Genomic DNA, 6,000 nt, shown 5'->3' on the forward strand with positions numbered 1-6,000 from the left:
GAAAGTATGAAGGACTTATCATTAGACTTATGTCAATGTTGGTTCTTGAAATGTAACTTAAATGCATGCTTTAAAACCTTCAGCTTTCTGGGATTTCAAATTTTTCATCTTTAGCATAAAGCTGCAATGAATTTAGCAAAAAAAAAAAAAAAAGAAAGAAAGAAAGAAAAAGAAAAAGAAAAAGAAAAAGAAAAAAGAAAAACAAATACACATTGTAGTGGGCTAAGTGACACACTCCTCAAATCTATATTCACTAAAAATCTCAGGATGACTGTATTTAGAACTAAGGACTTCGATCTAGGCCCCAAAAGCTAGAGAATCACTTTCTGTTGTTTGAAGTGACCAAATCTGTAGTTATTCACTATGGTAGCCATATATACTCAATATACACAGTCAAGTACTCTGTAAGTTGTAAAACAATATGAACATCAAAAAATACATGTGTTAGGCACAATGAAGATAATCAAAAGAGAATCACCAAATTTAATTTATGCCATTAAGTTAGAATTCTAATAATAAACATTGAAAACAGTGATTTTCTAAAATGCTTATACAAAGTAGCTCCTACTTTTATGAAACTAAGCAGAAAATTGTAACTTACCCTTCCTTTGATCAAAATTAGATCACTGGATTTTATTAATAAAAGTATAATTTAGAAGAGCTGCATTGAAGGTGCTATTAATGAATACCAGTGTGACCTTTAAAACTAATTTAACAAATACGTACAATTAAAAGACAATGAGCCTCCCTACCTACTGAGCTCATGTCATTACTGAACTATCCCATTCATTTACAGTCATTAGAAAATAAAGCATTGGCTACTGTGGATTTATTAATTCAAGAACTGTCTGTCTCTTTGTTCCCAGCTTCTAATGTGCAATGAGTGTCAGAGGAAAATATTTCTCTAGAAAATAGTGAGTACTTTCACAAAAAGAACCTTAAGCACTTAAAAAAAATCCACCTCATTAATAGTAGTGTCATTCTATTCGTGTCAGTCTTTGTAGATAGATATGCTTATTCATATTTTGTAAAGCTCATATTAGATATTGTTGTGGTTCTACCCTTTTGAAGTTTCAAGTTGTGTAAATTCAGAGTTGAGGTGGGTTTCCAATTTCATTTCCTTACAACAGTAATTAGAATAAATTTTCTGGGTTATGAGTTTATTTCTAATTCCTGTTTCCTTTCAGTTGCCTAAGCTATTGCTAAGCAAAACTAGCCGGATTGTTTTGGCAAAATTCAGTAATGCAATCAACCTATTTATTTGAAACAATGTAGTTCAACAACATAAAGCAGAACCTGTAATTTTTGGTTATAGGTAATTTGTTTAATTGTTTAAGCCAATAGTTTTAGTAAATAATATGAATTCCAACCTGCTACATTTTTATTTATATGCTATAATATGTTTTATTATCTTCAAATTAAATTGGCATAGTCTAACTATACCAATATAGATAGTATAATTATATTCAATTTAAAAACATATCAACATAGGCCAGATGTGTTGGTGCATGCCTTTAGTCCCAGCACTCAGGAGCCAGAGGATCCTGGAAACTCTGTGATTTGGGAGACATCCTTGTCTACATAGTGCAGTCCGGTTCAACCAGTAGTAAAACTTAGTCAACATAATAACACAAAAATAATGTAAAAAGAGAATGTTAGGAAGGTAAATTGTCATAAAACTATGTCCAATTTAATGAACAAATGCCCAGGAAAGATTACAAAAAAATTCATAATTAAAATGTCAGATATTGTACGTGAATGTAGAACTACTGTGAAAACAAAGTTATAAACATAGATGCTGAAGGCACATAAGTTTAGTGATTCAAATATTACAACAGTCACTTATTGAATACAATTTTCTGAAACTTAACTCTCTTAACCCACTTTGAAACAAGACAGATTGCAATCACTCCTTAACTTACATATTTGTCATATTCCTCCTTTCCTAGCAGACTTATTTTTGTGAACCAAAAAAATTACATATCTATATGTAAGACTGGATTCAACTATACCTTCAGATAATTTTAAATTAAATGTTAGAATTAATTAAATGTGAATTTTATCAGTGCCCTTTAAATATTGAAATGCACACATCACAGAAATGCTGTTGTGTAGAACTCTTCAAATCTGGAATCAGACAGAATATTACACCATTCCCATTTACCAGTTACCAAGTTTAGGGAAGCCATTCTGCATCTCAGCATTCCCAATTGAAAGATAAGAATAATAGGAAATCCATCCAAACTTATGAAGTTACATAATAGATAACAATAATTATTGTTGAATTTATCAGTAAATATCAATCAAACTTATCAAATTTGATCTGATCCAGAAAACTTCAGATGCAAAGATTGGATTGTTTGGCTCAATTATCTTCCAGATGACAGGGTTAAGTTTCAAAGAAAGGAAGGACCACACAGCTATTGATTGTCCTAAGTCACCATTCTTGTAAAATCCCCTCAGGTGAATTTGTTTGGCTAAATTAATAGAAGATTTCATCCTTACCTAAATATAATCCTTAAATTATGCAATAAGCACATATGCAAATCTCTTTATTAATCAGAAAATTCAATTTTTAATGTACAAGGTGTGGAGAAGAACTTAGAATATCACACTGTGTCCTAAAACGGAGATAATTTCATTCTTTTCACTACCACCATTGTGTTATCCTATTTATTGGGTGATTACACTTTAATCCCCTACATTCTTGTTGACCACAAGCTCCCACAAAAGTGAGTGATATATTCAAATTTCAATTACTACTTCATAAATTTGGGTTTAGTTTTTGAGTCAAAAAATTAATAAAGAAAAACTAACAAAATTCCAGGGGAGAAGTTGTTAAGATTTCTAGCAAAATTTTGCACACAGATTTCTCAAAGGGTAAAATTAAAGTGGCAAGTAAAATACATAGATTTTTTTAAATAAAATATCATTATGATAAACCTGGAAAATAACATTTTAAGTGAAATAATCAGGCATAAAAAGATGTTCTTATCACATGTAAGCATCGAAAAAACCTCAATCTCATAAAAGTTGACAGTGCAATACTGATCAAAGCTTGTAAATGGCACGACATAGGAATATATAAAGGTTGATAAATAGATTTAAAATATATACATAGTGTGATTATGTACCTTAACAGGCAGGATCACTGGAGTTACCTATTATTTATAATTAGCATGTACTATATTGTTTTATTATGATTTTTAAAACAAAATCGTTGATATTTCCTTTTTCTTTTTTCTTTTTCTGTTTTAGCACTCCTTGTACTATTCTATCAATATTTATTAAACATTTTTCTGCTTTCACATTCTATGTGTTTTACTATACCCCCTTCCTCAGTACCTCTCTTTTTTCTCTTCTATCTCCTTTCTAGATTTAAAGACAATACCCACACCCATTGTCCCATATTATATATATATATATATATATATATATATATATATAATTTATTAAATACTGAAAAAATCTAGAAAATTATATTTTAATACTCTCAATACAAAGAAATGACAAATGTTAGAGATATTATATGTGCTATGTATTTTTACTTAATCATTACTCATTGCATTCATATGCCCAAATATTCCACAAAGGAACAAATAAATTAAGGCAGTGTAAAAAACTCAGAAAGTGTACCTGTAAAAATCAGCCCACCATCTGCTTACAAGGTGACATAATTATAGGGCTGTAGGGGAGGGAAGGAAAGAGGGTGAAAAGTTCCCTTTTTGGGCTTAGATTTGGTCATTGTTAGGGGCAATCAGTGAGTAGTTGGTTAAAAGAGGTTGAGAGTTTGATAAATATATTTGATAGCTTGTGATTACTTGGGGTACACTCATCAGGGAAGTCAAGAATCTAGAAAATCAAATTAATTTACTTCTAGAAACCAAATTACTATAGTTATTAGAATTATGTGAGTTAAATGAAAAATGGAAGCAATATACAAAGATGGCATGACACTGGCTAACATTCTTGACTTTTATTTTATTAGATGGATGAAAAGGAGATGCAGCTGTCATTTTCATAGCTCTGTCCTACTACACAAGTGCAGTACCTTCATCAGCGAATCTGGCAACAGTCTCTGTTTGGTATGAGAAATATTGGAAAAGGAGGATGCTATGAGGGTGTGGCCTTTTCTCAATGGACTCTAAACGTACTATCTATCTATCTACTTACAGTTTTCTACTCAAGAACTGAGAAAGGAGATGATGAGCATCAAAGAACCTCCTTATGGAGATGCCTTCAATGTGGCAAACCACCCACTGGGCAAAATGCCGTCATTTCAGCAAGAGACAGAATTAAGCCTAAAAATGGGCAAGCTTGGATGCAGGCAGAATTGATGGCCAAACTCTGCCAAGACAGAGTAAGCAAGTCCTCAATAGTTCCTGCCTCACAAATATGTCTGTCCGATATATAGTACCAATAGGCTGAAGATGATGCTCCAATGTTATAAAGAGGCTTGGGTAACTGCTCAGGCAGCACAATGTCTCTGACATTTTTTCGCTTTGGAAGCTTCTAAACTGCACTTCCTGTTTACTCAGGTAATTATTTTATTTCTTCTCAAGTTTCTGATGGGGTTGAAGACCAGATAGTTTAGCTTTACAGTTAAGCTTAGTTGTTTTGGGGTTAAGATGTTTTTAGGTCTAGATAGATATTTTTAGTTGATAGTGATGAAATATGATAAATATTGATTTACAATCAGAATTTTAGATGGACCAAAATAGGAAAAATGTTTTCTTCAAGGCTGCCAAATACAAATAGCCCAAACACTAAGAATGTAACATTTATATAATTCCTTATTGTTTTGTGGTTCTTCTTGCTTTAGGTAGTTTATAGTATATATGTGTAATAATATAAATGTATATGTAAAAAGTTAAAATAAAAAAATAAATATTAAAGAAAAAATAATTGAAATCCTAAAATCATTTAGGAGATGTGAATCAAGTCAGTTTGAGTGCTTGTGGATAACACTGGGGACATAGTGGGACTTAAGGTCTCTATTCTTTCTGGTGTTCCAGCATTAGAGCATGATCAAGAGAGCGTGAACTGTCACAGGTCCATCTGAGTGTGTAACAACTGTAAACGAGAATAGATAAAATTAAGGGTTCAGTTGAGTACTCAAATTCTAGAAATTAATAACACCACTAAGCTTATAATAGACTTATCCTATTATTACCATGAAGATCCAGAGATCTGTTTTAAAGCTGGTAACTGATGCGTGGTGCTATTTGGTATTTTCTTAGCCTGCTTTTGTAGACTTTTGTCCTAGTTATTTCCTGTTCTATGACTGTAAAGAGACCATGGCCAAGGTATCATACAAAGAAATGCATTTTGTTTGGGGATTGCCTACATTTTTAGTGGGTTAGTCCATGATCATTATGAAAGGGAGTGTGGCAGCAGGCAGGCAGGCATGGTGCTGGAGCAGTTGCTGAGAGCTTAAACCCTTATCCACAGCACTCAGCAGAGAGAAACTGGGACTGAAGTGATACACCTCCTCAAACAAGATCACCTCCTAATCAGTCCTAAACACTTCACCAACTAGGACCTAAATCTTCAAATATATAAAATCCTGTTAGGGGCATTCTGATTTATATTATCACACCTTGTAAAACCAACGTTCCATGAGCCCAGTTAACAGACGTCTATCAACAGCAGTATGCACAGTCATGGTTAGGAAGAGCATGTAACCCTTTTGATTAAAGCTGGAGTGCTAGTGATCACTTGAGCTGAAATTTCAGTAGCCTCACAGACTTGTAAACCCTAACCTATAGTTTGTTTATTTTTTATTATTATCAATTATTTTTAACTTTGGTTATGCTTTCCCATTGGATATTTAAGACTATGCAGGTCTCCATGGCCTCTCTGAACAAAAGGACAGGAGACTCATTAGAGCTAAATACTGTCCCCTTTACTACCTCTGTCTATATTAGTATAGTTCTCCAAATGTGGTTATGTAACCCTCTGAAAGTGAGTCCTATAAGTCTGGTATCTTCAATTACTTTG

General features: G+C 32.6%; 1 pseudogene across 1 annotated transcript in view; it reads right to left on the reverse strand.

Annotated features, from left to right (window-relative positions):
• The window catches only part of LOC311601204 (kelch-like protein 24), a 71,022-nt pseudogene extending 65,357 nt beyond the window's left edge, over window positions 1-5,665 (reverse strand). Inside the window, exon 1 of the transcript in view lies at window positions 5,600-5,665. The product of the transcript in view is annotated as a kelch-like protein 24 (transcript). The remainder of the gene's footprint in view (window positions 1-5,599) is intronic.
• Between the last annotated feature and the right edge of the window lie 335 nt (window positions 5,666-6,000).

Source organism: Acomys minous, assembly GCF_964271855.1.
Source record: "Acomys minous genome assembly, chromosome: 7".
NCBI lineage: Eukaryota > Metazoa > Chordata > Mammalia > Rodentia > Muridae > Acomys > Acomys minous.